Source organism: Eleutherodactylus coqui, chromosome 10 (assembly GCF_035609145.1).
Source record: "Eleutherodactylus coqui strain aEleCoq1 chromosome 10, aEleCoq1.hap1, whole genome shotgun sequence".
Lineage (NCBI taxonomy): Eukaryota > Metazoa > Chordata > Amphibia > Anura > Eleutherodactylidae > Eleutherodactylus > Eleutherodactylus coqui.
In genome coordinates this window covers 90,866,526-90,890,755 of record NC_089846.1, presented here as the reverse complement: position 1 = coordinate 90,890,755, position 24,230 = coordinate 90,866,526, and positions in this window count along the sequence as shown.

Genomic DNA, 24,230 nt, shown 5'->3' with positions numbered 1-24,230 from the left:
CGTCCTGATTCACATCAGCCAAGGGCATTGTGTCATCACAGAGATTCTTTCCTTGAACAGCAGCGCTGCGGACGCTTCTCTGCTCTTATTTCCTCTTCACAAGACGGAAAATAAAAATCTAAATTCCTACCTCAACTAGAAAAGCACAAGCTTCACCACTAGATGGCAGCGCTAGACTTCTGCATGGCAACGGCGTTTGATGTCTGGGCTTCAAATATTTATGATTAACAGAAAAATTAATAAAAGTCGTTATTGGCATCTATAATAAACGAGCTGATGGTAAGCGAGAGAATAAATAAACCTTATAACCTCTACAGCCCGATGTATAAGAGACGACGTGTCCCCGACCGCCCTTTCTTGTACATTCCATATTCACAAATCCACATACTGTATAGCGGAGAGTTACTAAGTTACTTGTGAAGGAGGGTTGGAGGGTTGGAGACGGTCATGCCCCTTCCTAATGTTATATATCTGTATGTATGTTGCATCTAGGAATACTGATGTAGCAAACGTTACCTTGACGTTTAACACGCTACGATGACTACAATGTACTACATTGCTGTAAATTGAGTTATTACAATGCGTCTGGCATGTTAATAATTGCTACATGTGTAGTTTATTGTTATTATGCTGCAATTGTAACATATGAATTTTATGTACTGTATAAGCCGTGTAAATAATGTGTATATATTGTAATGTATCGTGCTTACGCTGTTGTACTGCGTTCCTGTACTTTCTAAGCACCTTGTGATCTGAATCGCAATAGGCTGTGATATCGCCATGCCCTGTGAAAGGAGCTGGACTGTAGGAATGGGCTTCCAGCTTAACAAATCTCCCTCATAGTGTCCTCAATAGTAATACTGTCCCCCGTAGTGGCTGCCGTAGAAACAGTGACCCTATTAGTGGCCCAGTAATATTACAGACCTTTATAGTGCTCCCAGAAGTAATAATGCCCCCCCATAGTGGTCTCAGTAGTAATAGTGCCCCCCATAGTGGTCCCAGTAGTAATAGGTACCCTGTTAATGGTCCGCTGTAGTAATAGTGACCCTTTTTGTTGCCCCCAGTAGTAAAAGTATCATACGCAGTGGCCCGAGAAGTGATATTGACCCCCGTTACTAGCCCCAATAGTAATAGTAACCCATATAGTGGTCCCAGTAATAATAATCATAGAATCATAGAATGATAGAGTTGGAAGGCACCTCCAGGGTCATATTGTCCACCCCCTGCTCAGTGCAGGATCACTTTATCATCCCAGACAAATATTTGTCCAGCCTTTGTTTGAACACTTCCATTGAAGGAGAACTCACCACCTCCTGTGGTAACCTGTTCCACTCATTGATCCCCTCACCGTCAGAAAGTTTTTTCTAATATCTAATTTGTGTTTTCTCCCTATCAGTTTCATCCCATTGTTTCTAGTCTTTCCTTGTGCAAATGAGAATAGGGCTGATCCCTCTGTACTGTGACAGCCCTTCAGATACTGGTAGACCGCTATTAAGTTTCCTCTCCGCCTTCTTTTTTGCAAGCTAAACATTCCCAGATCCTTTAACCGTTCTTCTTAGGACATGATTTGCAGACCGCTCACCATCTTGGTAACTCTTCTCTGAACTTGCTGCAGTTTGGCTATGTCGTTTTTAAAGTAGGGTGCCCAGAACTGGACACAGTATTCCAGATGAGGTCTGATTAAAGGGGTTCTAACACGAATAAAGTTTTTATGCTTTAACAGCCATTGTTCCCTGGTCTGCCAAATGGACACAAGGAACCCACAATTTTTGGCGTGCTAAAGCATAAAAACCTAATGCTTACCTTTTTGTGTTGTCATTGTTGTGCAGCGGGGGTCATCTCTCAGCAGGCTTAGAGCTTCCTGTGGCGAGCCAGGATGGCTGCCCCCCTCCAGGATTGCGCGCAGGTGCAGAAGACAGGGGCCTTCTGACAGGAGTCAGGACGGGCCGCCTCTCCACTGCGCACGCGCAGAACTTGGAGTTCAGCCAGGACGGATGGGCCGCCCACAGCAAGCACTGCTTGTGACGTTGCGCCTGTCCGTTCACCTCGGAAGTGGCTCACGGACGGAGCAGAGCAGGAAGCGGTCATTTTAACCGCTCCAGCTCTGCTTCAAGAAGCTCCAAAGGAAGATACCAGATGGAGGGGTAATGCCTGAAGATCGGTCCTGGCCACACAAGGTAAGTATTATTTTTTTTCTCATGTCAGAACCCCTTTAAGGAAGAGTAGAAGGTGATAAGTACCTCACGTGATCTAAACTCTATGCTTCTCTTAATACATTCCAGAATTGTGTTTGCCTTTTTGGCTGCTGCATCACATTGTTGACTCATGTTCAGTCTATAATCTATTAGTATACCCAAGTCTTTTTGACATGTGCTGCTTAGACCAATTTACCCATTCTGTATGTGCGTTTTTCATTTTTCTTGCCCAGATGTAGGACTTGGCATTTCTCCTTGTTAAATACCATTCTGTTAGTTGCGCCTACTGTTCAAGCTTTTCTCGATCTTTTTGGATACCCTCTCTTCCCTAGTGTTAGCTATCCCTACTAGGTTTGTGTCGTCGTCAAATTTGATGAGTTTCCTATCAAATCCCTCCCACAGATCATTTATAAAAATGTTGAACAACACTGGGCCTGGGACAGAGCCTTGTGGTACCCCACTCGATACATTCTTCCACTTGGATGTGCAGCCATTTATGACCACTCTTTGAGTACGATCACTCAGCCAGTTGTAAGTCCACTTAAAAGTTGCATTGTCAATCCCATATTGTGTCATTTTCATCAATAAGAATGGTATGAGATACTTTGTCAAATGCTTTACTAAAGTCAAGATAAACTAAATCCACCACATTTCCCTGATCAACCCAGTTGGTGATTCCGGCATAACAAGAGATTAGATTAGTCTGGCATGACTTCTTTGTTACAAACCAATGCTGGCTGTGGTTAATTACTCCATTTTTATCCAAGTACTTGCAAACATGCTGTTTAATAATTTGTTCAAAGATCTTTCTCGGTATAGAAGTCAGGCTCACAGGCCTGTAGTTTCCTGGATCCCCCTTTTTCCCTTTTTTGAAGATAGGGACAACATTTGCCCTTTTCCAATCTTCTGGGACTTGTCCTGTTCTACAGAAATTTTCAAATATTATGGCGAGTGGTGCAGCAATTACCTCTACTGCTTCCTTCAGTATCCTAGGATGTAATTCATCTGGACCTTGAGACTTGAATTCATTTAAGTTAGCTAAGTGTTCCCACACCATCTCTCTGCCTATAGATGGTCTGCATTCTTTTATTCCCCCAATAGCACAGGGAAGATCAGTTGATGTTCCATCTATTTTCTGAGAGAAAACAGACACAAAATAGGAATTTAAAAGTTCAGCCTTCTCAACATCATGCTTAACCAATTCCCCATTTTCATCTTGTAAGTACCCAATAGCATCTTTTGCTTTTGCTTTTGACATACCCCCAAAATCCTTTTTTATTGCTTTTGGCCTCTGTTGCCAGCCTCAATTCGATATCAGCTTTAGCTTTTCTGACACTTGCCCTACAGTTTCTGCAGACCGCATTATATCCTTCTTTAGATATTACCTCCTCTTTCAATTTGATAAATATATTTTTCTTTGTTTTTAACATGTGTGCAAGTTTTGTGTTCATCCATTCTGGTCTCTTTAAATGCTTCCCATTCTTCCTTCTTTTAGGGATTGTTAACCATTGTGCTTTGAGAATCTCATTTCGCAATATTTCCCAACCTTCTTGAACATTTCTGTCCTTAAGAACATCCAGCCATTGAATTCTTCCTACCCTCTTTTTGAGTTCATTACAATCTGCTCTTCTGAAATCCAACCTTGAGGTCTGAGTTTTCACAGGACTTCCTCCCCTTTTTATACAAAAATTTAAGGATTGCATGATCACTGCCTCCTAAGGTCCCAGCCACTCTTACTTCCTCAACCATTTCCTCCCTGTTGGTAAGATTTAGGTCCAAGATAGCAATAGTGACCCCATCAATGGTCCCCTGTAGTAATTCTGTGTTTCCCCGAAAATAAGACATCCCCTGAAAATAAGACCTAGCAGAGGTTTTGCTGAAATGCTAAATATAGGACCACCCCCCCCAAAAGTAAGACCTGGCTCTGTCCCTGCTGTGTGAGTCTGCTGTGATAAGCTGCACTGCTGTACAAGTGGTCCAAGAACTGCTGTGGGTGATCGTTACAGTCTCCAGACAGTGTGTGGGAGCCAGGTACTTTACAGCCCTTATTTTTTGTGTCCCTGTGTGTGAGTCAGGCAACTTGCGTGTCACTTTGATTCTTTAGAGAGTGATCGTTACAGTCTCCAGACAGTGTGTACATGGAAATAATGGTAGTAACAAGAAATTCTTGAAAGGATCCACAGTTTGTCTGGTTATGCTGGTTTGTGATGACAACTACTGTACAGTATATAATAAATGTTCATTTTTTGGTTCAACAATAAATGTGAATTATTCTTCATGGAAAAATAAGACATCCCCTTAAAATAAGACCTAGTGCATCTTTGAGAGCAAAAATTATTGTAACACACTGTCTTATTTTGGGGGAAACAGTGTAGTGACCTCATTAGTGGCACCAGTAGTAATAGTGACCTCTTTAGTGGCCCCAGTAGTAATAGTGAATCCTGTAAAAGTCCCAATAGTGGTTTAGAAGTAATGGTGACCCTGCTAGTGTTCCCAGTAGTGATAGTGCCCCCCCCTCCTCCCCATAGTGGTCTAATTAGTAATAGGGACCCTGTTAATGGCCCCCTGTAGTAATAGTAACCATGTTAGTTGCCCCAGTAGTAATAGTGACCCCTTTAATTGCCTCAGAGTTAATAGTATCCTCTATAGTGACCCAGTCAATGGCCCTCTTTAGTAATATTGACCCCATTAGTGGGGCTAGTAGTAATGGTGATCCTGTTAGTGGCCCCAGTAGAAATAGGGAATCCCGTAGTGGTGTCAATAGTAAGTGTCCCTATTAATAACCCCATGTAGTAATCCTGAACCTGTTAGTGACACAAGTATTAATAAGGACCCTGTTAATGGCCCCAGTAATATTAGTGATCTCACATAGTGATCCTAGTAGTAATAGTGCCAATGTTAGTGGCCTTAGTAGAAATTTTGACCCCTATAATGGTCCCAGTAGAAAAAAAGACCCCCTTATTAGTGACAGTAATAGTGACCCCCATAGTGCTCTAGTAGTAATAGTGCCCCTAATAGAGGTCCCAGTAGTAATATTGACCGCTATATTGGCCCCAGTAGTAGTAGTACCCCTAAAAGTGGCCTTAGTAGTAATAGTGACCCCCATAGTGGCCCTAGTAGTAATAGTGCCCCTAAAAGTGGTCCCAGTAGTAATAGGGACCCTGTTAATGGCCCCATGTAGTAATAGTGACCCCAGTTAGTGGCCCCAGCAGTAATAGTGACCCTTTTAGTTGCCCTAGTAGTACAAGTATCCCCTACAGTGACCCCAGAAGAACATCACACATTTAACTCCCTCTGTCTGTAGCTCTGTTGCTGTAGTCAGATTGTGACCCCTAATCTCACTGCCAAGGCATCTGTGCTGCATACATGTCAGGGGTTGTAATCTGATTACAGCAGCAGTGTCCACCGAACCAGAGCTAAATGCAGGGTAAGATGGATGCTTGTCATGTTGCTGCCCTACTGGTTTGCAGTTGGAAATTATTTTTTACCAGCCAGGCTGGTGACTTACTGGCCGGGTGGCAACATTAGTGCTGCCCCTCTGAGGTGCTACAGAGCAAGTGCAGGTTGCCTCATGGTAGGGGCCCACTTGACAAATGTCAACAAAGTCCCAGGAAGAGTCACGTGGCGATGTTGGATTTCAGCCTTGAGGGAAACCATGTGGGCTGTGTGAGAACTGCAGTAACAGGTTTTGCTTCCCTGTGGCCTGGGATGTAGTCTGTGGATGGCCTGATGCAGTCAAGAGATTGGTGACAGCCCCAGAAGCCTTTGGAAGATGGCCAAGAGAGTTAGACCCATGCAGAGAGATTGGTAAAGATCTATGTAAAGTGTCTGGTAGCAATAGAGTATTGCACCGTCCCCCAGATCCTGTAAAGGAATGCTTAAAGGTGATTTGAAGAATTAAAGGAGATGTCCCGCGCCGAAACGGGTTTTTTTTTTTTTAAACCCCCCCCCCCCCGTTCGGCGCGAGACAACCCCGATGCAGGGGTTAAAAAAACCACCCGCACAGCGCTTACCTGAATCCCGGCGGTCCGGCGTCTTCATACTCACCTGCTGAAGATGGCCGCCGGGATCCTCTGTCTTCATGGACCGCAGGGCTTCTGTGCGGTCCATTGCCGATTCCAGCCTCCTGATTGGCTGGAATCGGCACGTGACGGGGCGGAGCTACACGGAGCTACACGGAGCCCCATAGAGAAGAGGAGAAGACCCGGACTGCGCAAGCGCGGCTAATTTGGCCATCGGAGGGCGAAAATTAGTCGGCACCATGGAGACGAGGACGCCAGCAACGGAGCAGGTAAGTATAAAACTTTTTATAACTTCTGTATGGCTCATAATTAATGCACAATGTACATTACAAAGTGCATTATTATGGCCATACAGAAGTGTATAGACCCACTTGCTGCCTCGGGACATCTCCTTTAAGTTCTGCAAAGTATTTAGTACAATCAAGTTTGCTCTCGAAGTATTAGGCAGGGTTCACACACGGCGGATTCCCGTCGGAAATCTCGCGGTTTGGCCGCAGCAAAAACCGCGAGATTTCCGCCGGGAGAACTGCCGCGGTTTAAGCCGCGGCGGCTTTGAAGCGGTCCGGCCGCATGCTTTTCCGTTGCGGCCGGCTCTCCCATAGAGGAGAGCGCGGCCGTAACATAAATAAACAAAAAACCGACTGTAAACAGACATGCTGCTTCTTTTGAAACCGCGGCCGCAGCCGCGGTTTCAACCGGATTTACCGCAGCGGATTAGCCGTCCCGTGTGGACGAGATTTCTGAGAAATCTCATCCACATGGCTGGTGGCTGGCTAATCCCGAGATTAGCGGCCGCGGGCGGTTTTGCCGCGGGCGGATCTGCTGCGGCAAAACCGCGGCAAATCCGCCCTGTGTGAACCCAGCCTTAAGCCCCTCTGTTGGTTTCACTCAGTGCCTATCTGCAAGTGTTGTGTCTCCTTGTGAAAAAAACAGACTTTTAGCTACTGTGCTCCACAAGAATTCTTAAAGGGAAAACCTGAAGCACAACTTATATAGTGAATGTCATGATAGAATAATCTCCAAGGACAGCATGATACCGTGTCAGTGTATCTAAGTCAGTCATATGTGAGACTGTCTGCTGAGCTCAGGATCAATACAGGATGAGTAATATAATGTAGGTATACAATGACTCCACCAGCAGAAAAGTGAGTGCCGCTCTGGAGTGTAATACAGAATGTAACTCAGGGTCAGTACAGGATAAGTAATGTATGTACACAGTGACTCCACCAGCAGAATAGTGAGTGCAGCTCTGAAGTATAATACTGGATGTAACTCAGGATCAGTACATGATAAGTAATGTATGCACACAGTGAATCCACCAGCAGAATAGTGAGTGCCGCTCTGGAGTGTAATACAGAATGTAACTCAGGATCAGTGCAGGATAAGTACTGTATGTACACAGGGACTCCACCAGCAGAATAGTGAGTGCAGCTCTGGAGTATAATACAGGATGTAACTCAGGATCAGTACAGGATAAGTAATGTATGTACACAGTGACTCCACCAGCAGAATAGGGAGTGCAGCTCTGCGGTATAATACAGGATGTAACTCAGGATCAGTACAGGATAAGTACTGTATGTACACAGTGACTCCATCAGCAGAATATTAAGTGCAGCTCTGCAGTATAATACAGGATATAACTCAGTAACTCCACTTTTTATGCAGATTATATCTGGCTATAAACTATTACATGGTAATCAGAGGCGGGCATTATCTTAATGAACCTTTTGTTTGGCATGCTACCTTTTTAAGTGTTATGTCTTTAACATTTTTTATTCTAGCTCACTTTGATTTCTATTAAGTGAATCTTCATTACATCTTGCAGATATTACTTTTTCCAGAAGATACAATGTTACAACGTAGCTTCTACTTAGGACAGAGTGAAACATTACCTGACAGAAGGCAAATTGAAGCCGTTGAATAGAATAACTCTCACAAAGTCATTCTGTGTCAATGCCCCTTCATGGAAGAAATGCATTCTATTGCTGAAACTCTTCATGTATGTCATTAAGTTGTCTGAAACTACCTCAGAGATCTATAAAGAGAACACCAAATGTTCCAAACTTCCTACTTAACTCCACAGCTGACTAATTCCAGCGCCATCGCCTCGCTCTATGACTAAATTGTTTCGCACATAAAATAGAGAAAGTGTTCGTACCTTTGTTAATGTGCAATCAGAAGCTGAACTGGCAATATTGTTCTTATATAATGTAGTGAGCTGCGCCTCCGCTCCACCTGCGCACGGGGAGCGCTGATCACTTTACTCCAAAATTAGCTGATATTAGTTTATAGAACATCAATTGGAGATGTTTAGACAACAATGACAATCAGGCTGAAATGGGGTGAGGATATACCCTAATCTATATTTAGGGCTCATTCACACAAGCGTATTTGTGCCACGTATTGCACATACACAATTTGATTTCAATGGGTTCGTTCGTTCGTATTTTTTTACAATGCATGACTGTGTAGAAAATTACGCGGCATGTCCTATCTTGGTGTGTATTACGCAGCGTAGAAACTCATTATACTCAATGGGTATACGTAAATATGAAGGAATCTTGCATACTTGCTGCATATTTAAGCACAAAATCAATACGATTTCGCACATTTTTTGAGTGCGCAAATACACTGTGTATTTTCTCACAAAAAAACGCAACAGAGGGGGCAAAATACGTAAGTGTAAGCGATTTTTGGTCACATAAATACGCAGCGAATTTACACAGCTGCAATGCGCTTATACCTGTGTGAATGAGCCCTTACACTCAAACCAATCAATGCAATACAAAAGTCCAACAATACAGCCTGGTAAAATGACCGACCCACTGCTGAATTATCAAAAACTGCTTTCAGAAACTTACAATGAATGCCCCATTTATTAGAGACCCTCATCTAGTAGCGCGTTGGACCTCCTCAGGTCTCCAGAGCCCCAGCAATTCATTCCAGTGTAGATTCTACAGGATGATGAGTTCGTTCTGCAGGAATATCGGCCCCTGCGGACAGGAAGCTTCTTGTAGTTGTGCAGATTGTGCTGACATGTTCTGACCAGCTGACAGGAAGGGGTCATCAATTCATGCTGCTTGCGCTAAATTCTGACCTCCCATCAGCACGGATCAACAGAAATCTGGATCCATCTGACCAGGAGATGCTTTTCCGCTGTTCATTGATACAACTTTTGCGCTCTTTTGCTCCCTGAAGTCTCACCTTTCTGTTACTCTTGCCCTGGAACTGGTTGGTTGTTGTTATACCCCATCCATGCTAAGGAAAGCTGATTTCTACATTCGGGCACATTCGTTGGAGCACCAGCGTTGTATTCAGCTGCTGCTGACTTTATGCCACCAGTTCATAAAAAAGATTCCAAACATCCTCCTCTGACTTCTTTTGGTGGTGACTTCTTTCCGCCCACATGATCCCCTTTCGTTGTATGTTTTTCTTCAATCACACCATTCTCAGTATAATCCCAACACCATTACATGCCTAAACTCTATAGAGTCGGAAGTGAAATCCTGGCCTGGCTAGTCTAGCTCCGATTACCGGGCTTCATTGGAAGTCACTCAGATTGCTGGATTTTGCACCTAATGTGTATTCACACTGAAACAGATCCACAGAAAACTTGTCACGTGATTTTATGCTGCACTCTAGGGTAATGGGGATAATTTCCATACCAGGAAGTGCCAATCATGAAAAGGCTGCAGGTTCCAATAAACGGGTCATGTGTCACAGATTGACAGTTCTGAGCGCTCTCGCCGCTATAACCGCTTGTCATGGCAGAGCCTCGATCGATTGCTCTAGCAGGATCACAAGTGTGAAGTCATTAGAATGCAGATGGATTTGTACCCAGCTCTCCCAGGCTTCTGCATGTATGCAGACTGGAAGCTCAGCTCACCCCCCTGCTCCATTCTAATGACTCAGTGCCCTGCAATACCCACACAAATACATGCTACCACCACCAGCTTGTTACAGGTAAACTGGAACTCAGACTATGAATCATGAACACAATCTTACAATGTTCGATTCATTTTAAAACAGACAAGGCAGACTAATAAATTGTAGATTTATTCTAGAAAAAGACTAGCAGTGCAGATACATACATTATATATATATATATATATATATATATATATATATATATATATATATACACATACATACATATATACACACACACACACACACACACACACACAAAAGACATACAAAAAGAATACGGGTATACACAACAAACAGTATTTTAAAATAAACAGAAGAAAATAAAGGCAAAATACCAGATTTGGAAACCATGGTTCTGATCTTGTGCGGAGTCACAGAAAGCAAAAACGAGGCAGTCCTTATGCTGGGCGTATCTCTGTAGGTCTGACAATTTGGATCTGTGGCAGCCCAAAATATAAAGGGTCATCAGTACACACCTTACATCGCCCCCTCTGATATTATGCAGGAGGTTTGTGGTGGGGCCATGCATCCCTTGTGGAAAAATCATGATTCCCTATTTTCCCCATATCTCAGTGGGAGGCCATCCAATCACGAATATAAGTCAATCATATTTCTAGTCATGATTTTATCTATTCGTTAATATCAAGCATGACACGTATATTATGCCAAGGTACACCAGTATCCCATTTTGGGGTGTTCGGGGGTGGGGGTGGGGGGGGCGTACCTTGATTTGTGTGGATGCGTTTTGATCACCTGGCCTGCCCGATTCTGAAAATATAATTCATATGGGGCTGGGACCTTCACACAACAAATAACTCTTATTAAAAAATGTCCTTCTGATGTGAACTTTGCAGTCAGGATGTCTATGGGAAATATCAACGGTGTCAATCCACGCAGGGGTCATTGATAATTATTATCATTCCCCCATCACTGACTAACTTGATTGCCACCAGACCAAAGGACTTCCTGGCTTCTTGTACATCAAAAGACCTAGGCAGTTGCAAGGGAGAGGGGAGAAATATTGATGAAGTCCACTCAACTTTCCTGGTATCCTGAGCAGAAAGTTCCTATGGATAGTTTATCATTATCTTTATATCACACCAGGGGCTATAAAAAAGGGGCCATTCAGTGTATATAACATTCAGTAACTGAAGGGCCGTACATATTCATTAGTGATGTGCACACACCAGTTTTGGTGCAGTGACTATATACATGAGGTGACCAGATTTTCTTAAGGTCAAAGCGAGACAGAGGGGTGTGACCAGGGAGGCGGGGCTTATCACGATGTATGTTTTTTTTACCTAATTTCATTATAAAAAGTACAGGGCTGGTTCAAAAAAGACAGGGAGAAAATTCCACAGCATTTCTGCATCCAAAAAACAGTCGAAATCTGTACCATCGGTGCAGATTTTGATCGGAAATCATCTGTGTATCCGCAGCCGACTTCATACTATGCGGTGCTCCGCTCACCTCCTCTGAAAGCTTCCCGTTGTCAGTGATCACCGGTTTTCAGTTTCCAGTTGCAGTTTCCCTGACCAGCATTACTTGACCAGCGGCGCTGCATCTGACAAGACTGCTGGGAACTGAAAGTAGTAATAGTGACCTCAGTAGTAATAGTGTCCGCTATATCGTCCCCAGTAGTAATAGTGACCCCCACAGTAGCTCCAGTAGTAATAGTAAACCCCCCACGGTAGCTCCAGTACTAATAGTGACCCTCACACTAGCTCAAGTAATAATACTATTACTACTTGGGCTGATATAGGGGACATTATTACTAATAATATTCAAGAGAAGGTGGCAGCATAAGTGGTGCAAAATTATAAAAGTCCTTTTTATTCCTCCATATTCTGTGAGACGTTTTGACCTATGCGGTCTTTGTCATTGCGATCCCCTGCTACAGCTGTGACAGCCGTGACAGAGAATTTCTTCATACCCGTGGAGAAACCATTCATCCCCATGGGGAATCTCTTCATAAGCGGCAGGGGAATCCCTTTAGCCACAGCAGGGGTGAAAAGATTTCCTGTGGGGATGAAGGGATACTCCATGGTGATGCGAGGCTGCTTTCACATGAAAATGCCTCGCATCCAGGGTTTTCTTGTGGATTGTGAGGGTGATATTGGGCCGTGAACTACGACCTGATATTGCCCTTGCCAGTTCGAAGCAGCCCTAAAAGGTGTAACAGCCATGATCAGACTTATCTTCGATCTCAACTGTTGCAGACTGGTATCGACGTGAAAGATATCCAAACCTGTGTATGGAGTGTCTTCAGCTTCCGAACCAGCTCCATATCCAGCCTATGCTGTGAACGGCTCTAGACATCCTATACACATCCCACTTGCATGGTGCATATGCAATTAGGGGCACATATAGTCATATGTATGCCAGGAAGGGGTTAAAATCGGTCCTGCATAAGAGTCTAGCAATATTTACATATTCTGTGGTGCATTTACACTCAAAGATAAGCGCTGCGGAATAAGTTGGCGCTATACAAATAAAGATTATTAGTATTATTATTAAAAAGATGATCACTCAAAAGATGGCTTTTGAGAGATCACTTTGCGTAAACTACTACTTGGTACTAATGTCTATTAGTACCAATTCGTAGCGTGTGAGCCGCTGGGAGCTGAATTCAGAGAACAGACCCCCCGCTGTTCTCTGAATAAATTCCCTTTGTTCTGCCACAGGGGTGACAGCTGAGACAATGTAATCAGCACTTCCCGGCAGACCACAGTGTGCGGTCCATCTTATCAGCTCTTTTGCCGAACTATGGATTTCATGCAGAACTGAAATTCATCGTTCGGCCAAAAGTGAAAGATGGGCACATTTACACGTTGTGTCTAAATGGGCCTTTAGTTGCTGCCTGGCACTGCTCACTGCTAACAAATATTTGTTGCCAGCCATTACAAGGCCAGTAAAAATTAAATACTGGCACTGGCCTCTGGATTTAACTACCAGCTGGGCCAGATATTTACCATGCGGGTGGTAACCCTATATAGGTCTGAGGTGTGTTAATACAGACAATTTTTACATTTTGCTGCAATTTCCCTGAATTGATGGAATAGGAAACATTTGTGCTATGTTATTCTATCTTAGGTTGCAGTCAATGTCACAGTGCAGCTCGCACATAGTCATCTATCACATCCCTATACTTCTAGAATGGTCTCTTTATCTAAGTACTTTCATTAGCTTTGTCTTTATTTCTTGATGTGAAACACTCTCAGCAGCTTCATGCGAGAGAACACAAAACCTTTTACTTCTAACGAAGCAGAGTTTACATGTTCAAAGCATAGGTACAACTTCTTACAGAACAATGGAAACAATGAAACGCATCAGTGTAGGAAGGTAACTTTGTGCACAGTATCATTATTCCAGCCCATCTGTCAGAGGAATTCTAACTTCAGTCTAAATGAGTTCATATAGTCATCCTTATAATGTGATATGTTCAAACTCAGCTTTAAAGAGTGGCCCTGAAACGCAGGGGGTAAGACAGGGGAATTACACATGTCTGATCACAGAGTCAAGTATACTATGTTGCAAAAGTATTGGGATGCACACAGATGGTGATGAAATATGGATGTTATTCATATTTCTCCATTCAGTGTTGGGTCACCTTTGGCCTCAATGACTGCAGTAACCCTCTGTGGCCGCTTTCCACCAAATTCCCATAGATGTATGGAGGGATTTGCCTCCATTCCTCAATGACGGCTTCAGATAGTGATGCGGGAGATGATGGGCATGTTGGGCGTGCACGGATACGGTGTTATTGGTCGTCCCACTCAATGGGATTGAGTTCCGGACTTTGGGTGGCCAATGACGTTTGAAGACATTCTGCTCCTCAGATCAAGCCTGAACATTGCATGCTGTACGACATGGTGCTCATCATGTTGGTAGAGACAGAGCTGTACCCAAGTATTGTTGCCACTGGGTAGGTGGACGCCACATTGTAAGGGATGTCTCTTTACCCATTGTTGTTGAGGGATGACTTCACTATAACCAATGGCCCTAGTCCTTCCCAGCAGAAACCCCCTCACACCATAACAGAACCTCCTCCAAACCACACTGTTGGGATGATGCAGTTACGTAGAAACCGCTCTCCAGGCAACCACCATATTCAAGTGCACCATCCGATCGGACGATAGTGTACTGTGATTTATCTGTCCACAACAGTTGCTTCCACTTATTTACAATCCAAGAATGACACTCTGACCCCCATCCCAGGCCTCCCACTAGCAAAGCCAGACTCCTACTGTACACGGATGAAGGGCAAATACCCTGAAACAGCTGTCTGTACATGGAGTTTGGCTTTGCTTTTAATTCCCAGTCATTGTTACAAGACTTGTATAAAGAGTCTAACTTTGGCTTAAAGGAATGCTGCCTTCCAATAGGTGGCACTGTAGAGGTTTTATTCCATCTCCCTTAATTGCATATTACCTAGTGGAGCATGAATGGCCTTTCAAGTCTCCTTACTCACCATCTAGCTGCTCTCCCAAAGGAGAAAAGATAGCATCTTCACAGCTGGTACAAGGCTTCGCTGTCTAATCTGTCAGTTTACGAAGTCTCTCTGAATGTGGAAGCACCACACACACCGGATGGTCTCCATCTCCCAATAACATGGCCAACAGGGGACTCTGGAGGGTCCAAAAGAGCTGTGATGTCCTGTACTGATTGGTTTACGACATCCCATGAGCAGACCCCGTTGTCAGCTCTACACCTGGTGACATCCCACCAACAGACCCCGTTGTCAGCTCTACACCTGGTGACATCCCCCTGCCAGACCCTGTTGTCAGCTCTACACCTGGTGACATCCCACCGCCAGACCCCATTGTCAGCTCTACACCTGGTGACATCCCACCGCCAGACCTCGTTGTCAGCTCTACACCTGGTGACATCCCACCGCCAGACCTCGTTGTCAGCTCTACACCTGGTGACATCCCACCAACAGACCCCGTTGTCAGCTCTACACCCGGTGACATCCCACTGCCAGACCTCGTTGTCAGCTCTACACCTGGTGACATCCCCCACCAGACCACATTATCAGCTCTACACCTGGCGACATCCCACCGCCAGACCTCGTTGTCAGCTCTACACCTGGTGACATCTGATGGTTTCTGTACTGGGATCTCCTGTGTGATCCTCTCCCTAATACCTAATGCTCACATATCACCTGACTGCACAGGATTGGTGAGGGGCTCAGTTTTTTGTCAAGTCCTGGGAATACCATTAAGGGAGAAACCAATTGTAGGTGCTGAGTACTGCTTGTAGACCAAAGGTCATATTAGCATCGAGATATGATGTGGTGAAAATAGAGAAAGACACTAGGGGTCTGGTGTGACCTCTCAGCCTTTTTAGTCATAGAAGTGAGGAGTGTCGTAGTTATTCAGAACACAGAATAGCTATATTAAAAACCAGCAGCTAATGCTTTTTAAAGCTGAGACCTCTTCATCAGACAGCTGAATACAATTATCTGACAGAGACTCAGTGTCTCTACTAGTACTGTAGTGTAGAAGGATCATGACTATTGATGGCTGGCAGTATAAGGACATGACTGTTGCACTATTGCTGCAGCGAACTTGTCTCCCGACCAGCGGTCAGCTACTTCTATTCAACTTGTCCTGCACACCAGGCTCTGTCTAATTCAGGCTGTGAATCCTCTGCTTGCTCCCTCTCTGCTGCCTGAATGCCACTAGAACGCTCCCACCCCTGTATTAAAAGGGCCTAAACCAATCCCCCAACAATAAATATCCACATTCTGGCATCCTCCCTATAGTCGGTCTACATCAGACATCTTGATAAAACCCCATTATTATTTCTTTTGACCTTCTGCCTGGACCTCGTTACCACACCTGTGCTGCCAGTCCTGACCATTGCCTATTTGACCACTAGGTCACAGTTACCAATATCAGGTATTACCCCTCAGTCCTGTGCAGTATCAGCAGCCACATTATTGAGACTATCAGTGCAAGCAATGGCTTGGGGAACCCACAGCAAAGACAGTATCCCGCTTTGAGGGGCCAAGGGTGAAAACGAAAGAACTACTGGTGCTGCCTCCCCAGAGAGCCCTAATAGTGGCCAGAAGCCATGATAGACAACCTATCCATACAGAGAGGCAGCACAGATTTTAGATTTAAAGGAGTCTTCTGAGCACCCCAAACATTGGTTGCAGGGGGTGTATGAAAAAAGGCAAAGGAGTGCAAAAATTTTTTGCAAAAAACAGAGCTCACCTCTCTTACAACGCCTCAATGTTCTGGTTGAAGATGTAATGGGAGCTGAATCCTCACAGAGCTGTCAGCAAGCAACTGAAGTCCAATAAAGAGCAAAGAAAAAAGTGGAGGACAGCTGCAACCATAAAACGTCTCCTTTATTAACAAAAGAGCATAGAACACACGGATGTGAAATGTGAGGCCGCTGAGCGCGTATCGACCATCAGGTCTTTCTCAACAGCAATACAATGTTTCACCTTCATCACATATGTAGCAAATGCATTAATCAAAAACAACATACATACATGTAACAAACACACATGAGATATACTGAGGTGGAAGGAAACACAGGAGGGACAAAAAGCCCAAAGGCAAATCTTCTATTGCATTGTATTTTGGGGTGCATTAAACCCCCCCACAATACTCACATCCTGCTGCACATTGCTACCTCTTGCTGTTGCTTTGGTCTTCTATTTACATTGGCTGCAGCAATCATGTAGGTTTCTTCTGATTTTCATTTTCAATAATGGAACAGCTAGACGAAAACTAAAAACTCTAGTGTGAACTTGCCTTGAAGTGGTCATTCACTTGTAAGCTACTCTAGATGGGCTCTCACTGATCTAATGATGACCTAAGGCCCAGGACCCCCACCAATCAGCTGCTTCACATGAAGCAGGAAGAAGACAGCTCCATTTCCACCGCAGAGGCCAAGCTTGGTGTTGCAGGTTAACTTGCTTAATCTGTCAATGGCACCAAATCCCCATGCCCAGAACCTGGACATATGGAACCTCCAACCCCAATGCAACCAACAATGGAACCAACCAAGGAGAAGAATTAAAACCACTGGTAATCTTGTTTCTAGTCATACTCTTCCATATTGGGGTAGGATCAGCCTTAACCTTCAATCCAGAGTTGGGCAATCATCACATTTTTGCAACCCTATTGAAATATTCCCAGGAGAGACTGCATTAACACTATGAGTTTTGGGAAGACTTGTCCTTCTAGATTATCTGAGATACAGTAACCATCAACCTGAAACGTTGATTCTATCACAATAGAAGACAATTAAAAGGAATTTGGTTCTTAGCCTATAACATTGTTACAGTCCTGTATATACAATGTAACTGCAGTGTTGAAGTGCTTTATAGGCTGAAGCAATGTGTTATTATCAGGAGCATTTCCATGGACTAATGTCTTTTTATTCTTGCTATCACCAGGGAGCTGTCTGTCAGTGAATGGCGAATAATTGTACATATGGTGGAAGTACGACTCAGTCCTTCTCTGTGAATGAGCTCTTGTTATCTCAGCAGGATTGGAAGAACGCAGCACATTATTTTTTTTCCCACAATTGCACTTTTTATGCCATTAAGCGCAAGAACTCCCAACTTCTACCAACATCAATTTATTTTTATTGCCAACCATCGCAAATTCATTTAATATTTACACCATTTCTACAGACAATAGTCCTGCGAGCAGCATTGCTTCTCATTAAATCATTTAGTTACCGGTAATTCTCAGCAATATTTGTTAAAATAAGCCCCAGACCCGGTGTTACCATCACCATTAGAGGCGCCCCTCCCATGAGGGACCTGAGCCTGCCACCTCTCGCGGCAGTCTGCAGTTACTCAGAGGGGTGGATGTTGCCACCCAGCCACAAAGTCAAAGGCCAGGTATTTAATTAACGCAGGTAGTTATTATTATCCGCCATATTCATGGCCAGTAAAAAAATAAATATCCAATGAGCTGTAATTAGACTGTGACCCCGGACCTCCCACCCCCTTCCCTGTGTTTAAGCTCCAGCACACAGTCACTGTCCTGTATGCAGCACAAACGCCAGGCAGAGAGGTCAGAGGTCACAGTCTGATTACAGCAGCGGCCACTGGATCAAAACTACAGAGTGAGTTAATTAAATGCCTGATGATTAGAGATGAGCGAACGTACTCGTCCGAGCTTGATATTCGTGCTAATATTAGGGTGTTCGGGATGCTCGTTACTCGTAACGAGTACCACGCGGTGTTCCGGTTACTTTCAGTTTCCTCTCTGAGACGTTAGCGCGCTTTTCTGGCCAATTGAAAGACAGGGAAGGCATTACAACTTCCCCCTGTGACGTTCAAGCCCTATACCACCCCCCTGCTGTGAGTGGCTGGGGAGATCTGATGTCACCCGAGTATAAAAATCGGCCCCTCCCGCGGCTCGCCACAGATGCCTTGTGAGTTAGCTGAGGGACAGTGGTATCGTGCTGGAGCTGCTGTAGGGAGAGCGTTAGGAGTTAGTGTAGGCTTCAAGAACCCCAACGGTCCTTCTCAGGGCCACATCTAATAGTGTGCAGTACTGTGTTAGCACTGTATTTTTTTTTTTCAAAATTGGATCTGCAGAGCATTGCGCCCTGCAATAGGGACAGAAGTGGTGGTTAGGCAGGGAGAGTGTTAGCAGTGAGTGTAGACTTCAAGAACCCCAACGGTCCTTTCTAGGGCCACATCTATCCGTGTGCAGTACTGTCCAGGCTGCTGTTAGCAGTGTTGCATTTTTTTTTTTTCCTCAAAACCGGCTGTGCAGACCATTGCACCCGGCATTAATACTACAGGGATAGAATTGTGCAGGCAGGGCCAGAAGACATACATTATTCATTGAATAGACGCAGTGTGGCCTGTCCTTTGAAAAACAAGGGAAAAAATTCTATTTCGCCTGCCTCTGACAGTCCTCAGGGCTCTGGGTACGTGTGTGCTGCGTGCAGAACGTTAAAAAAAATCAGACGCAGCCAGCTACGTTTTACTGCAGGCTTGCGCCAATTTTTTTCCTGCATGGGAAATCCCTGATCTGCTGGAGCCAATAACTTTGCATCACTGCAGTTCTCTGACACATTTGCAGGGCCACAACACAGTTATTAAACTTAGTAGTATTCATTGAATACACGCAGTGTGGCTTGTCCTTTGAAAAACAAGGGAAAAAATTCTATTTTGGCTGCAGGCTTGCGCCAATTTCTTTCCTAGCTTGGAAATCACTGGTAATACAGCATGCTGAGGGGTAGGGGTAGGCCGAGAGGACGTGGACGCGGCCGAGGACGCGTAGGCCCAAGTGAGGGTGTGGGCACAGGCCGAGCTCCTGATCCAGGTGTGTCGCAGCCGACTGCTGCGCGATTAGGAGAGAGGCACGTTTCTGGCGTCCCCACATTCATCGCCCAATTAATGGGTCCACGCGGGAGACCTTTATTAGAAAATGAGCAGTGTGAGCAGGTCCTGTCGTGGATGGCAGAAAGTGCTTCGAGCAAGCTATCATCCACCCAGAGTTCTGCGCCGTCCAGTGCTGCAAATCCGAATCCTCTGTCTGCTGCTCCTCCTTCCTCCCAGCCTCCTCACTCCACTACAATGACACATGCTCAGGAGCGGGAAGACTCCCAGGAACTGTTCTCGGGCCCCTGCTCAGATTGGGCAGCAGTGGTTCCTCTCCCACCAGATGAGTTTATCGTCACTGATGCACAACCATTGGAAAGTTCCCGGGGTCCGGGGGATGAGGCTGGGGACTTCCGGCAACTGTCTCAAGACCTTTCAGTGGGTGAGGAGGACGATGACGATGAGACACAGTTGTCTTGCAGTGAGGTAGTAGTAAGGGCAGTAAGTCCGAGGGAGGAGCGCACAGAGGATTCGGAGGAAGAGCAGCAGGACGATGAGGTGACTGACCCCACCTGGTGTGCAATGCCTACACAGGACAGGTCTTCAGAGGGGGAGGCACGGGCAGCAGCAGGGCAGGTTGCAAGAGGCAGTGCGGTGTCCAGGGGTAGAGGCAGGGCCAGACCAAATAATCCACCAACTGTTTCCCAAAGCACACCCTCGCGCCATGCCACCCTGCAGAGGCCGAGGTGCTCTAAGGTCTGGCAGTTTTTCACCGAGACGCCTGACGACCGACGAACAGTGGTGTGCAACCTTTGTCGCGCCAAGATCAGCCGGGGAGCCACCACCAACAGCCTCACCACCACCAGCATGCGCAGACATATGATGGCCAAGCACCCCACAAGATGGGACGAAGGCCGTTCACCGCCTCCGGTTTGCACCGCTGCCTCTCCCCCTGTGCCCCAACCTGCCACTGAGATCCAACCCCCCTCTCAGGACACAGGCACTACCGTCTCATGGCCTGCACCCACACCCTCACCTCCGCTGTCCTCGGCCCCATCCACCAATGTCTCGCACCGCACAGTCCAGCCGTCGCTAGCGCAACTGTTGGAGCGCAAGCGCAAGTACGCCGCCACGCACCCGCACGCTCAATCGTTAACCATCCACATAGCCAAATTTATCCGCCTTGAGATGCTGCCGTATATGGTTGTGGAAACGGAGGCTTTCAAAGCTATGATGGCGGCGGCGGCCCCGCGCTACTCAGTTCCCAGTCGCCACTACTTTTCCCGATGTGCCGTCCCAGCCCTGCACGACCACGTCTCCCGCAACATTGTACGCGCCCTCACCAATGCGGTTAGTGGCAAGGTCCACTTAACTACGGACACGTGGACAAGCACAGGTGGGCAGGGCCACTACATCTCCCTGACGGCACATTGGGTGAATTTAGTGGAGGCTGGGACAGAGTCAGAGCCTGGGACCGCTCACGTCCTACCCACCCCCAGAATTGCGGGCCCCAGCTCGGTGGTGGTATGTCCGGCGGTGTATGCTTCTTCCACTAAAGCACCCTCCTCCTCCTCCTCCTCAACCTCTGTCTCGCAATCTAGATGTGTCAGCAGCAGCAGGACGTCGCCAGCAGTCGGTGTCGCGCGGCGTGGCAGCACAGCGGTGGGCAAGCGTCAGCAGGCCGTGCTGAAACTACTCAGCTTAGGAGATAGGAGGCACACGGCCCACAAACTGCTGCAGGGTCTGACAGAGCAGACCGACCGTTGGCTTGCGCCGCTGAGCCTCCAACCGGGCATGGTTGTGTGTGACAACGTCCGTAACCTGGTGGCGGCTCTGCAGCTCGGCAGCCTCACGCACGTGCCATGCCTGGCCCACGTCTTTAATTTGGTGGTTCAGCGCTTTCTGAAAAGCTACCCACGCTTGTCAGACCTGCTCGTAAAGGTGCGCCGGCTCTGCGCACATTTCCGCAAGTCCCACACGGACGCTGCCACCCTGCGCACCCTGCAACATCGGTTTAATCTGCCAGTGCACCGACTGCTGTGCGACGTGCCCACACGGTGGAACTCTACGCTCCACATGTTGGCTAGGCTCTATGAGCAGCGTAGAGCTATAGTGGAATACCAACTCCAACATGGGCGGCGCAGTGGGAGTCAGCCTCCTCAATTCTTTTCAGAAGAGTGGGCCTGGTTGGCAGACATCTGCCAGGTCCTTCGAAACTTTGAGCAGTCTACCCAGGTGGTGAGCGGCGATGCTGCAATCATTAGCGTCACCATTCCTCTGCTATGCATCTTGAGAAGTTCCCTGCAAACCATAAAGGCAGCCGCTTTGCGCTCGGAAACAGAGCCGGGGGAAGACAGTATGTCGCTGGATAGTCAGAGCACCCTCCTGTCTATATCTCAGCGCGTTCAGGAGGAGGAGGAGGAGCATGAGGAGGATGAGGAGGAGGGGGAAGAGACAGCTTGGCCCACTGCTGACGGTACCCATGCTGCTTGCCTGTCATCATTTCAGCGTGTATGGCCTGAGGAGGAGGAGGAGGAGGAGGATCCTGAAAGTGATCTTCCTAGTGCGGACAGCCATGTGTTGCGTACAGGTACCCTGGCACACATGGCTGACTTCATGTTAGGATGCCTTTCTCGTGACCCTCGCGTTACACGCATTCTGGCCACTACGGATTACTGGGTGTACACACTGCTCGACCCACGGTATAAGGAGAACCTTCCCACTCTTTTTCCCGAAGAGGAAAGGGGTTCGAGAGTGTTGCTATACCACAGGACCCTGGCGGACAAGCTGATGGTAAAATTCCCATCCGACAGCGCTAGTGGCAGAAGGCGCAGTTCCGAGGGCCAGGTAGCAGGGGAGGTGCGGAGATCAAGCAGCATGTACAGCCCAGGCAGTGCAACAGTCTTTAAGGGCCTGGACAGCTTTATGGCTCCCCACCAAGACTGTGTCACCGCTCCCCAGTCAAGGCTGAGTCGGCGGGAGCACTGTAAAAGGATGGTGAGGGAGTACGTAGCCCATCGCACGACCGTCCTCCGTGACGCCTCTGCCACCTACAACTACTGGGTGTCGAAGCTGGACACGTGGCCTGAACTAGCGCTGTATGCCCTGGAGGTGCTTGCTTGTCCTGCGGCTAGCGTCTTGTCGGAAAGGGTGTTTAGTGCGGCTGGGGGAATCATCACAGATAAGCGTACCCGCCTGTCAACCGACAGTGCCGACAGGCTAACACTCATCAAGATGAACAAAGCCTGGATTTCCCCAGACTTCTCTTCTCCACCAGCGGACAGCAGCGATACGTAAGCAATACGTAGGCTGCACCCGCGGATGGAAGCTACGTTCTCTCTCACCATCCAAAACGGGGACATTTCTGCTTCATCAATCTGTGTCTAATATTCCTCCTCCTCCTCCTGCTCCTCCTCCTGAAACCTCACGTAATCACGCTGAACGGGCAATTTTTCTTAGGGCCACAAGGCTCACTCATCTAATTTTTCTAAACAATTTTTATATGTTTCAATGCTCTTAAAAGCGTTGAAACTTTAACTTGAACCAATTTTTAGTTAAACTGGGCTGCCTCCAGGCCTAGTTACCACTTAAAGGGGTTGTCCCGCGGCAGCAAGTGGGTCTATACACTTCTGTATGGCCATAATAATGCACTTTGTAATGTACATTGTGCATTAATTATGAGCCATACAGAAGTTATAAAAAGTTTTTCACTTACCTGCTCCGCTGCTGGCGTCCTCGTCTCCATGGTGCCGTCTAATTTTCGCCGTGTAAAATGGCCTAATGGCCAAATTAGACGCACTTGCGCAGTCCAGGTCTTCTCCTGTTCTCTATGGGGCTCCGTGTAGCTCCGTGTAGCTCCGCCCCGTCACGTGCCGATTCCAGCCAATCAGGAGGCTGGAATCGGCAATGGACCGCACAGAAGAGCTGCGGTCCACGGAGGTAGAGGATCCCGGCGGCCATCTTCACCGGTAAGTATAGAAGTCACCGGAGCGCCGGGATTCAGGTAAGCGCCGTGCTGTTCTTTTTTTCAGTCCCTGCATCGGGGTTGTCTCGCGCCGAACGGGGGGGGGGGGGGGGGGGGTGTTGAAAAAAAAAAAACCCGTTTCGGCGCGGGACAACCCCTTTAAGCCACATTAACCAAAGCGATTAATGGGTTTCACCTGCCATCTTGGTTGGGCATGGCCAATTTTTACTGAGGTACATTAGTACTGTTGGTACACCAATGTTTTGGGGCCCTCACCTACAGTGTAATCATAGCAATTTGTATGTTCTTCACCTGCACTCATGGTACAGAAGTGTGTGTGGGGTTGGCCTACACTTTAGCTACATAAATGTAACTTAGGCCTTGGCTATACTGCAGCTACTGAAATGGAACTAAGACTGCGCTCCCACTATACTACTACTTCGGAATTGTTCCTGGGGCCTGTGTAGGCTGCTACTATTACTGAAATGGAACGAAGACTGCGCTCCCACTATACTGCTGCTTCGGAATTGTTACTGGGGCCTGTGTAGGCTGCTACTATTACTGAAATGGAACTAAGACTGTGCTCCCCCTATAATGCTGCTAGTGATATGTTAGTGGGGCCTGTCGCTAATGCTACGGCTGAAATGTTACTAATTCTGGGCTCTGCCTATACCGCTGCTAATGGTATGTCTCTGGGGTGTGGAAACAGAGGGTTCCCAAAGACATGATGGCGGCGAGGCCATTTCCCACCAACGCTGTTACTGTTAAGGTGCATATAACCACGGACACGTGGAGAGGACACGCAGTGC